We start from the raw sequence: 13,356 nt of genomic DNA, 5'->3' as shown, positions 1-13,356 counted from the left end.
ATAATTTTGCTTATGTTTATCTTGTTTCAGATTTGTAGGCATTCTTTGCGGCTCAATGAATTTCATTCTCTCTGCCCTCCTGATGGAACTGCAGTGACTCATAAGTTAGAGCTTTTCTCTTCACCCTCATGTCTTTTACCCTCTATTCTGATTCTCCATCCTTTTTGTTTCTCCATGTTTCATTCTCGGTAGTCTCTTTAACCCATAAGGCAGTTAACTAATTCTCACAACAGCTGTGTCTCCCACCAATAAACCCAACTACTGAGATCTTCCAATATCATCATTAAATGCTCTGTTCCAGATTTTCTATTGGGTCTTTTTTTCCCTAGTTTCCACATTGGCCAAATTTCTCCATCTTGTCCTTTACCAGCTATACCAAAGTAAGTATGTTCATTTTGAATGTTACATTTGATAATTCTAACATCTGGAACCCTGGGAGTCTATTCTCAATGCATTGTTTCTGTTGGCTTTCATTCATGTCTCCTGTCTGGATATTTTTTATTATGCCCTAAATATTATATTTATAAAATTCCTTGTAGAAGTAATTTGAGGTCTAGGGTAATGACATTGTTTCTCCAGGGTGGATTTATGTTTTCTTCACTGGCGCCTAGAAACACCAGCACTCTGGATCAACTTCCTCTCCGCCTTTCTCTGCTCCGTGAGTGCTACCCTTGGGAGTCCCAATTCAAAGAGGAAAGGAAAGGTACTAGAACTCTTTCCAACCTTGGTGGGCCCTGGACAACAGTCTCTGCTGTGTTAGCTTCATGGGATAGCAAAACTATTGCATGATCACTTGACCTCCCAAGAAAAGAGGAAAAGCAACCTCGGTTCCTGTGTCATTTCTCTGAGCCTTGCTCCATCTCTAAATCCTAGCCTTCTAATTCTCTACCATTTTGTTCACGTTCTAGGACCTTTACGCAGTTTTGTCTGTCTGCTGGTTTTGGTTCAGCTTTTCAAATTGGACTCAGCAGTAGGAACAGTCCAAGTTGGTCTGTCTACCATTATCAAAAGCAGAAGACAAAGATAATTCCCTCCTTTCTTCTTTCTTTTCAATCTTAAATAACAGGAACTAGGAAAACAAAAAGTTTCGTAACTCCTCCAATTTACAAGTGATTTCTTAATTTATAATTACCTAAGGTAACAAAATACTCATTGGACCAAAATAATGTCTTTAAAAAAATATTGAGTTAGACAAATGGTTATATCAGACTATAACTTCCATTTTCTTCAAAATCTTAAAACTGTGCTTCAAAGCCACAGTTTATCATAGTTGATATAGCTATAGATGTACACCTATGAAGATTTTTAATTGAGATTATAGTTTTCTAAAAAATGGTTTAAAATATTTCACTCCATGTGGGTGTGGGACCAGCCAGTTCTCCATCTGCTCCCCTCCTACCAGTGTGGATGGATGTGGTTTCTGTAATTCCGCAGTTGTCAGACTTCCATTCAACTCAATTTCGAAGTTGTCAGAGTTCCATTCAACTCAATTTCTGATGGTTCTGAGTGATGGTTGTCCTATATTTTAGTTGTAATTTTGATGTGATTGTGCAAAGAGGCCATGTCTGCCTACACTGCCATCTTTACTGGAAGTCTCCTCAGGCTAAAATATTTCAAATCATGCTGTAACCTTTGTAAACTTTTCAAAATGATTACATAATTAGCTCAAGCACTACTTAATTAAAACTTGTCTACCCTATGATGTTTTTTCCACTTTTACTGAACTCAAATTTTAACCATTTAAGGAAACCAATTTAATGAAAAAGTATAGTTTGGCCAACAAATACTGATTTTTTGAACCTCTTTAAATTAGCATTTGAGACTGAGAAACTGCTTTTCAACATTTTAAATTCATTCACCATTTAATAAATATTTGTTGAGCACCAACTATGTCAAACATATAAATATGTTGCTAGGTTCCTTTTAAAAATATGTCAGACTCTTGTTCATGTACTTTGCTGATTTATGTGTCATATTAAACATTAGTGTCTGTAACATAATCAGTGAAAAGAATATTTCCCAGTTCTCTGAGTAATGTGTCTTTCTAAGACAGCCTTGAAATTTCATCCAATGTCTGCATTATCTTCTTCATAAAAAAGGGACAAATGCAACTGATACTAAATGACATTGACATTCTTCTCTACTCACCCAGCAAAAATTATCACCTGTGGCTGGAATTTTTCTAAAGCAAGTCTGGAACTAATTGGAACTTTGAATCTCTACAGCAGGAATAATAGTGGATAAAGATCACAGTAGTAAAGTCTCTGGCTTGCCAGAGTCACAGATGCAACCCCTTTTTATAAGTGAGGAAACTAAAGTTGAGTGAGAATAAAAGAAATGTTTAAGGACCCAGCTAGCCAGGGCCAACTCAGGTGCAGAATCGATAACTATCTCACAGGTCAACCTTCTTTCCTATGCAATGAAATCAAGATCTTTGATTCTCTGATGACTATCTCCTGAATGTGTTTTGATTTGTCTGTATATACAAATGATTTAACATCATTATTTGAATGTTTTGAGTAGTGAGAGTTATATTTTCATTATTTTTTCTTAATCATTTTGTGTCAATATCGAAGAACTTCAGAAGTATCTGAGAAGGCTCAGATGAATTGTAAGTTCCTTTCAATGGCATGGTGAGCAGATACTGGCTAAAAGGGACCATCGCCTCGTTCAGTCACGCAACCATGTCAGAATTGTCCCAGGAAGAATGGTGGTTCACTGACAAGATCTGCTCTCTGACTTTGAACATATTTTTTTTTAATTTTTTGGTTTGTCTTCAAATTACAGGTTCACTTTGGAAAAGCAAGATAATAAAAACAAAATCAAAGTAATGGATGTTGAAAACTGTTCCCTTGTTTAAGCCTTTTGCAGAGCCGCTATTGTCAACTGCAGTCTCTCAAGGTCAGTGGTTCTCAAGCTTGGATTACCTTAAGTGGCCAGAGGAGCTTGTAGCACTACTGAATCCTGGGCCCCAAGTCTAGAGACTCTGATTTGTTAGTCTGGGGTGGGGCCTGGGCATGTAGGATTTTTCTTTAAGCTCCAAAAGTGATCCAGAGCTGAGAACCACTGCTCTGGACACTGCTCTGGAGTTGAGAGGAAAACTTTCCATTTGTAACAAATTCAGAGGAGTCCTTGCGGTGTGACCTTCTTTCGCCAAAGGAATTAGAGAAGGGTTGACACTTTCTCATATAATGTCCTTTTCTTTGTTTGAAATTGTTCACTGCCTGGCTCCTTCAAGGATTGGCACATGTGCTCAAACAAAACCTTAGCTCTCCAGAGTACACAGACTCCAGAGGAAGGTTTCCATCAAAGAACCTTACAAGTGCAAGGCCTGAGAACTCTAATTTCCCAGTATGATCTCTTCAATTAATAATTTGGAAAACTTATGTGGGACAAAGAAAATAGAAAACAAACTAGAAGAGAAACTGTTAATCAAATTTGTTCAATTTTTGATGTAAAACATCATCTTGATTTTAGCACTAACAACGTAACACTTTAAAGAGCATTTTCTTTCAAAAACCTGGCTCTTTTCATTTGAATTTGTACAGTTGATGGAGAGAAATGGAATGGTTGTGCCCGGTTTATAGAAGGAGAAGCATATGCATAATTTCCGTCATTTATTCCAAATCAATGGTCACTGACAGAATAAAGAAGTCAAAGCTGTGTTGTAATGTTCTTTATGATGTTGTACAATTCTTACTAAAAAATATCCTATTGAGATATTTACTTCAATACATATTTTAAGAATGAGTGATGCAAGGCTGGATGATCAAAGTCCATGAAATTTAAAATAACCATAAAAATAATGTCTATAGCAAAATAAATCCTGAAACTTGAAAGATAGGTCTCCATAGTCTGTAAAGAGAACTACAAATAATATTTTGTTTCAGCCTTCAGTTTTACCACCACTTATTTTAATAACATACTTTGTTTCATTATATTTATAATTTCCCTTAATAGCCCATATAAATGAATGAAAATCATGTGACCAAATAATAGGCATAAGAGGAAATTTATAGGTGACCAAAATAATGTCTTTCAAAAGTATTAAACAAAAGCTATATCAGACTATAACTTCCAGTTTCTTCAAAATCTTAACAAAACTGTGCCTCATATCCACAAAGTTTACCATTATTGAGTGAGTGTGTAGAACTCTCTTAGAAATTTTCCAAGAAAATACAAACCTCTGGCCCCAAACAACTCTGGAGTACTATAAATAGCAAATCAGACTCTCTCAGCATGGTTACTCTACATAATTTCTAAACAAAAAACTAAATACGTCTCACACAACTCTATCTTGCATTGGAATAACACAAATGCTTCCCCTCCCCCCCCAAAAAAAATGTTCCAAAGGGAGGGAATAGTGGAAACCCTTTCCCTCTCCTTTTTCTTTGTTTGCAGCAGACACTGATGGCCAGAGTCCAAGCCCAGGAATGCTATCAGCTATAATTTCAGGTCTCAGTACCTATCAATACTGCTGGAACATCTTATTTGAGTACTGTTACAGGAAGGTGGGCATACGCTTCGTTATGGGGGAAAAAAACTTCCCTTGTTTCCAAAACTTCATTTCCACTAAGAGTCAAGTAACATAAGGTTCACTGATCCATATAACACATACATCTGAAGGCAATGATAATGCTGCCAACAAGAAATAAAATCAAGAAGGCCTGAGCCTCGGAGCACAACTGGTAGGTCCCAAGCTCAACAGGGAGAGAAACACAAACACAGTTCTTCCATAAGAATACGCCCCAGAAGAGATCCTGGCTTTTCTCAATACTCAGCACTCTGGGCAAAAGCAACCTTCCTATCCTGCACTTACTATTTTTTGTAACTCATTTAGAAGTTTCCAGATAGGCAAATATATTTTTTGTCTAAAAATCCAAAGAAAATATTTTTAAGTATTATGTTGAAAAATATTTGGGAGAAATGGGAAGCTGTATTTTCTCCTAAACAGATGTCAAGGATCTGTAGAAAATAATAAAATAGCACATGTTTGTTACCTTATCACTACCTCATGATTATTTCACATTTAGTTGGTGCTATATATCATATAAGGTACTCAGCTTGGAACTAAACCATTGTAACTTTATAGGAATGGGATGAAATCTTCAAAGAGACTCACGTTACTTGAAATCTGCTTGCTAAGTGATTTTTTTTTTAAAAGAAAACAAATTCTTGTCTATGAACAAGATCTCCAACCTCAAATTTTCTCTAAGAATACACTTTAAAACAGGCTATCTAGAAGCCGACTTCTTTCCATTGTTCCCTGACATTTAAAATCTCTGTTTACAAGTTTCTTACTAAAATTTTTCTTAGTATCTGGCTTGGTCTTTTGTTTAACCTTTAGAAATAGAAAAGTAATTGCATAGGAATTTCAAAAGATATTTCTGTGACTAAAAAAACTGAAAGAGAACTTTACAATATGGTTTTGGTAATAATAAAGCATAAATTTAATTTTTTACACTTAGGGTAACATACACTTAGTGATGAGTTGTGTTGGGGGATTTCATTTGCTTAGTTAAATGTCAAATATTAATCACCATATTTTTTTTCTCCCCATCACCCATGGAATCCAGAATATTTCACTTTATTTTTGTATGCACAAAAGCAAAAATAGAAAAGCTTCTATGTCCTTTTGCTGCCACCCAGTGGTTCAAATCAGTAAATGCAATAATGACAAATCTAACATAGAAGAGACATGAGTACACCTTTAAGAAAATCCACAACATGAAAATTCAAATTAAAAGTAATTAAAATTCAAATTATTTTAAAGGCAGTAGTTGCATTATAAAGGTTTACTTTTTATTTATCATAATTAATGAGCAAGTGTGCCCACCGCCCAGATTGTAAATTCAAGCAAGAATTGGGAGCACCAGTCTTCACTTTCCGTAGTCTCAGAGGCCGGCGGGGCATCAGCACACAGTAGGCACTCTATAAACACTTGTTTATCTCAGCCAACTCTATCTTTAAACTAATTAATATGTTTATTATCGCCAAGAGAAGCACAATACAAAAATTGTATTTGCAGTTGAGTACAAATTGATCGTAGGCTGGAATATGTTAGATATTAGTGAGTTAACTCCTGGTGGGGAGAATTTCTTCTCCTTGTTTCCTGTAAAGAGCATGCTTTACATGGCCATGAGAAAGAGTAATCAATTAATTTAAAGGAAGAATTATTTTTTAGGAAAATGCCCAGGCGTATCAACAGTACACTCCCTAAGTAGTTTTTAAGTTATTCTGAGCTGAAGGACAACTCGTCAAACCCAATCACAACGGCCAGGAGGACTTTCCCACTGTGACACTAGCTCCCCAGAACACACCCCCCCCCCACCCCCCAGAAACGTGATGTGGCTCCAAACCATGCAGAAAAGTTGGTGTGCAAAGTTAACGCAAGCACCACATAAAGCAACACTGAAACCAGCTACAGTGTCTGAAAATTCAGCGCAAGTCCGACCAATCAGCAAACAGCACCCAGGACTCACCCAAGTCCTCGCCTTCCTGCGAAGCCTCCTGCCCACGTGCGCAGTTCCTCAGTGGGTCACAAAGTGAAAGGCAAAGGCAGCGTCTCCAGAACCACTCAGATCCTGGCCCCCATGTCTTCTATGAGGCCCGAGCTCTCTGAGCCTTGGAGCCTTGTAAACTGAACATCATAAATACCCACCGCAACCGGCTGGTGTAGATCACAAATGAGGTATCACAAGGCCTGGCTCACTCCGGGTTATGACTTGTTAGCTGCCATAAATGTACAGACCCTCACACACAGGCCAAGTCTGACATTAATACACACATACAAAGGAAAAAACAATTACCAGTCAGAGGAAGGGATGATTGAAGAATCTTTTTATTCAGTGGTAATTTTTTTAAATTAAGTAATCTATGTTTTGAGATTCTAGTACCCAACAAAAGAGTAACACTAAGTCCAGGTTCCTGCTATAAAAATGACAATCCTGTGGGAATATTAAGATATCATTTATTCTACTTTATTCACTTAATCTTGATAAAAGGTAAAAACATTTCAAACATTTGGTAAGGAGAGCTTTAAAACAAAGTCCTAATAAAGTCAATTGTGCTTACTAACTCACATATTAAACATTTCTTCTATCTCTGACAAAAATATGTATTTGTGAAAGAGGATTCCAATACCTTGCCTTGTAGAAATCTAAATATATTGAAAATTTCTTTCAGTGTGTCAGGAAATTTAAGGAACTTGAGGGTGCATTTCAAATTAAAGCCCATGTATTATTCTGAATAAAAAATTCTACTTTCTAGCTTCTCAGGATGCAGCTCCTAGTTTAGTTTTACTCCAATTTTATCACTAAGAAACTTTGGATTTTTTACATCTCCTTTGATCACTTAAATATTTTTTTGCTTTGAACTTTTAACAAAAATAATGGCAGAATATACAAATAAAAGTTCTAAAAATAAATTATACCACCACCTAACGCCAGCAAGGATATAGACCATCAGGAACTCATTCATTGTTGGTGAAGGTGCAAAATGGTACGGCCACTTTGGAAAACAGTTTGGTCGTTTCTTACAAAACTAAATGTACTCTAGGATCATACATATGATTCAGCAATCACACTCCTTGGTATTTATCTAAAGGAGTTGAAAACTTACACCCACCTGAAAAGCTACACACGGTTGTTTATAGCACCTGTATTCATGCCTGCACAAACTTGGATGCAACCAAAATATCCTTCAGTAGGTGACTGGATAAATAAACTGGTAATTCCAGACAATGGACTATTATTCAACAATAAAAAGAAATGAGCCATTAAGCCATGAAAAGTCATGCACCTTAAATACATATTGTTAAGTGAGGGGGGGGGAAAGCCAATTTGAAAACACTCAGTACTGTATGATTTCAACCATATGAGATTCTAGAAAAGGCAAAACTACGGGGACAGCGGTTGCCAGGGGCTGAAGGGAGAAGGGATGAATAGGCGTAACAAGGAGGACTTGGGGAGCCGTGAAACCGCTCTGTATGATACTAGAATGATGGCTACACTTGTCCCAACCCACAGAATGTGACACCAAGAGGGAACCCTTTGTCAATTATACCCCAACTTAAAAAAAAAAGAGTAAAACCTAACGTAAACTATGGTCTCTGGGCGATAATGATGTGTCAGTGCAGGTTCATCAGTTGTAACGAACGTGCCACTCTGGAGAGGGCTGTTGCCAGTGACAGAGGTTATGTGGTGGGGGTGGCCAAGGTGCTGTACAGGAACTCTGTACTTTGTACTGTGAAATAGAACTGCTCTTCAAAAAAATAAGTTCATTAATTTACTTAAAATTACATATAAAGGGGAAAGGGAGTTCAGGCCACAAATACATCTCACACAAATGTTTCTGTAAATTTCAAGGCAGCATGTAAAGGTTAAGCTAAGCGAGACAGAGTCTAATAAGTTATTGTTAAGCTGTACATAGTACCTCCCTTAAAAGTATTAAAGCGCACATTAACACTATTTCCAAAGCTGCTTTATCATTACTCTTCAGTATTACATATTTAAATTATTGTAAGTTACTTTAAATGTCTCGTTAAGTGGGAGAGTGAAATTTAATTACAGGTATTTCCAGTGTTACACATTTAGGCAATATAATGTAGCTGGGTAACTTCAAATAACAACTTGAGCTAAAACAAAAATTTTAGCCTCCATAATTAAGAAAACACTATTAGGTTAGTCTTTACTAGTGTTCTCTACAAATTTAAAAAGATAAAATCTAGCAATCCCAACTCCTAAAACCCTAATTTTAATTGTTCTTAGGACAAATCCTAAAACAATTTTACCTTTTGCTACATTTCTGAGATGTGTAACTTCTGATACTCAGCAATCGATTTCCATTATAATGTAGTTAGATAGCAGTGAGAAAACTGACCTTGAAAAGATTAAAAGCATGTTTCCTATGAAGTAGCCTCTTTATGAAAGTTAGATGCAATAAAACCCCTCCTGCAGTTCAGTATTAAGCCATTCAAACCAAGATCACACTATCACTTACATATAACCCTACTGCAGTGTCTAACCTTACCTTAAATAGCATTTGGCAGTTTTAAAAGAGCTTGGAAAGCAGGTTTTAAAAAGAGCCACTTCCAAATAAGAGTTATTTTCTGGCTACCTCTGGAATGTAACTTGTCTAAAATTAAAACTGAAAAGTAAACTGGGCCCAAATTTTGGAAGACAGTTGATTAAATGCCTATAGATATTTTCATACATTTTTTTAGACAATGAAACATTTGTTACCACAGTTCGCATTATTATTTCCCCATCACTGAAGTACTTTAGTACCTAGCATTTCAAAAACTAAATGACTAGAACTCACTGGGCTATGATTGTCATGTTGCTTCTTTGAACAAATTTTGTTGCTGATCAGTACAACTTTGTTTTTTGACCAAAAACACTATGTACATTACAAAACAAAAATCGAAAAACCTGCGCTCCCTCTTAACCTCTGCTCAAGTGAGACATTGTCGCTTTTACATCACTTGTCTTTAATTCTGATGGCGACCTTCGTAATGCACCGACACTGATATTTCATTGGACTGCATCTGTGACTCTTCACCCTAATATGAGGATTTAATTTATACTAATCCTCCTTCCAGGTTTTGATGTAAGAATTAAAAAGAGTGATATATATATATTACCTTTACAACTTAAACTTATAACCATATTCATCCATCAGTGTTGTGCGGCATCTGGATTTCTCACCATCTGAGGATGCCCTCTGCCCCCCTGCGTATTTCTCACTCACTTCTGTGTACCCTGACATTCCTTCTACATTGTCAAGGTTGATTCCGCTTACATTCTTCCACGCAGTGTTTAAGCCATTGGTTGATTCTAACAGCTGAAAACCAATAAGGAACATTTAGAAGAGTAAAGAGAAAATTAAACTGGGCCTAAATCAAGAGTTTAAAAAAAAAATACTTCTGAGTTCTCTGGTACATAACTTTAAAAGAAGAAAATGGAATAGCACACTATAAAGAATTTGAAAAAAAAATTAAGAAATCTCTCCAACCAGATGAATTCAATATGAGGCTTTAAATGGTGTGTACTCATCCAAGAGCATAAATTACATACAACTTATGTAAGATGTTTTACGTATTTATTTCCATTATTTGAACTTGACTGCTGCATTTTATTAGGAAAGGACCACATGGCACATAATAATAGGCTTGGGGAAAATCTCTGCTTCGTGGAGACCTGACAGAGTTTTCTTTCCTTCCGGGAAGGCGTTTCTTCAAACCCAGGTAACAGAGTTTAAAAGAAGGCATAGTCGATCACCACAGACAGTGTCTGCTAGGAAGGTCTGAACCTTTTGACTTAGAAATAACAGACCCTTGACATTTCCAGGTCTAAGACCTGAGATCTTTGCCCAAATTCAAAACAACTCCTGGATAAGTTTACACAGGTTCCTGGTTTTCTTTGGAATTATTTTCATCTTGTGTCATAAAGTTTCTTACACACATTTTCTCACCCGAGTTATTAATCTATTTAACTCCTCTTATCTAATGGCCATTGCGCTGGCCAAAACAAAGTACCACAAACTGAGTGGCTCACAAAATGGAAATGTATTGTCCACAGTCCCGGAGGCAGAAGTCTGATGCCGCAATGTTGGCAGGGTTGGCAGTTCTTCAGAGCTGTGGCGGAGAATGTTTCATCCTCCCTTAGCTTCTGGTGGTTTGCTGGCAATCCTCGGCCTTCCATGGCTTAAAAAAGTATCACCAATCTCTGCCTTCATCTTCATATAATGTTCTCCCTGTGTGCTTGTCTATGTTCAAATTTCCTCTTTTTATAAGGACACCTGTCATACTGGATTAGGGCCCCCCTAAGGACCTCACCTTCACTGACTACATCTACAAAGATCCTTTGCTAAATAGGGTTACATTACAAGGTATTGCAAGCACTTCAACATGTGCATTTTGGGAAGACACAATACAACCCATAGCAGCCATTTTTCACATGTAAAAGTTTGACATTTTCCAGTCACTACATTCTGTTTAACTGCTGAATTTCCTATGCCTACAACAGAACCTGAAATACGGGGGATGGGGGAGTGGGAGGCTCAATAAATATTTGTTGAATGAATAAATGAACAAATTAATGTTACTGCAAGTGAGAAAAAAAATTGTGGATGCTCAGAGTTGAGCTCAGCTAACTAATTAGCTGAGTAATGTCTTCCTGGATGGGATTTAGCAGTTACCAGCATGTGCCGTGACTAAATTGCAAAATATTATATATGCCATGAATCTCTAAAGTCACTCGCAAATAGAATCACAAATGTGATTAACTCACAGATGTCAAAACTCAGAAACTACTATACAGTGTATATACTTTTAGTAATAACTTCTTTCTTAAGGGAAAAATAATAAAGTATCAGAAATAGGGTAGCAAATGATTTCAAGTAAGGAATGCATCATTAGAGAGAGCATGTACTCTCTAATGATGCATTAATGAGAGAGCATGTATAGAGATCACTATATGAAACAGTATCAGCCAGATACATTACAACATGGCCTATAGGCAACCCATACTATAGCACTAAATCACAGGTGACTCCTTGTTAGAATTCTCTTATTTCAATAACTAAACCTCTCTGGACAAAACCCAAGATGAATTGTATACTATAGCAAATTGCATATAACAAACCTCTATTCTTTTTACTGTAACACTTTTCAACATAGCCTCTCAATAGATGATACCTACATAACAAGGAATTGAAGGTATTCTTCTCTATTTCTCCTAATCATTTCATTCAAATCTTATCACCATGAATTTCCTGGGTACTTGGCTTTAAAATACTGTATTACCATCAACTTTAAATTCAAGCCCTGGGTAGGTCTACATTCATTTCAACAGAAGCATCTTGAAATGTTGAATTATCATCTTCAATTTCCCTCAGTCATTTATCGTAGCTGCCAAACTGAAATGGTGCACCTTACAGGCAACACTAAACTGAAAGCAAGTAATAAAAAGAGTCTCTTAAATGTTTCATTTATAAAAGCTTATTTTCCTACCATCAAATTTTGTATACTGTCTGAAATATATCACTACACAAAACTGACATCTTGCGTGCAGTTATTTTGCCCTGACACACTTGCTAATCTTCAAGGACTGGGGTGGGCGGTGGGAACTGGCCTCCTTTTCAACCCTTACGGACAGATGAGTAACACAGAGGAAGGGTGGTTCTGGTTTTGGCCTTTGGGGGAAGGAGGCACAGAATTAAAATTAAACCTCAATTACTGATGAATATCACTATAATTATCCCCTTTTCTGGTAGCTTTACTAATCTTCCTGGCTACATTAAAAATTATGCAATACAATACACTTTACAAAGCCACATCGAGTCAGAGGTAGGCTGCTCCAGAGTGGCCCATCTATGACAGCCCACTCTGCCAAGACAACGAATCTGCAAATCAAAAACATTCAAAGCATTTTCCTGAAATACTGCTCACAAGCAATATATAGCAAATTAATCAAGAAGAACAAATCTACAGAATTCTATTATAACCCTGTACACTTCCCCCCCTAGAATAACTGTTGATGACAAAGTACTAATATATAAAATAAACAAAATACAGTTTGTATTTCTAAAACTAAAGACTTTTTACCAGGATATAGGAAAAAGAAAGTTTTTATTAGTAAAGTACATCACATTTATATAAAATAGATTGCTACCAAGGTAATTTGGTAAAAGAGCCACTGAATTTCTCTGAGCAAGTTTAGTAAGTACACTATGAAGGGAGAAAATGAGATGCCAGTGTTTTTCTTTCCTTTATATAGCAAACTTACCTATCACATGAGGGTCAGAATCATTGTTCAAATCTTTCTGTTAACGTCACTTTATAAAACCAGAATTTCTGATAATTTTTTCCATAAAATTATAGTTCACCTGTATCATAAATGAGTGATTCCTAAAACATTTTTTACTCCAATGACCTACTTAAGAAAAAAGTATCTGTATTCAATATTGTCTGGTTTTGAAGCAATTTCTATAGCTAATTTTCAAAGCCTTATTTACAAATAATGCCAATCCACTCCTAACAGCTAAAAAGAACAATTTTTTTAATCTATAGGGTATTATAAAAACCAATCAACTTGCCATAACCTCCTAATTCCAGGAATGTAAACCATTAATTCAAGCATCAATTTTCCTCTTAACATATTCTACTTTACTAAAGTGAATCCTCATCCTGAAACTATGAATACGAAGAAAATTGTACTTAAAATAATATTAAAAGACAAAATCTCATTATTTAGTATTAGATTAATAGTCTATAATTCTAGCCTTAAAAATATCTATAGCTATAACCTCTCCAACTTGTTAATTCCCAAAGAGATTAATAAAAGGTGTAATTAA

Source organism: Pteronotus mesoamericanus, unplaced genomic scaffold (genome assembly GCF_021234165.1).
Source record: "Pteronotus mesoamericanus isolate MK-2021 breed Mesoamerican mustached bat unplaced genomic scaffold, CSHL_Meso_final contig_98, whole genome shotgun sequence".
Taxonomy (NCBI): domain Eukaryota; kingdom Metazoa; phylum Chordata; class Mammalia; order Chiroptera; family Mormoopidae; genus Pteronotus; species Pteronotus mesoamericanus.
Note: the sequence above shows the minus strand (reverse complement) of the source record.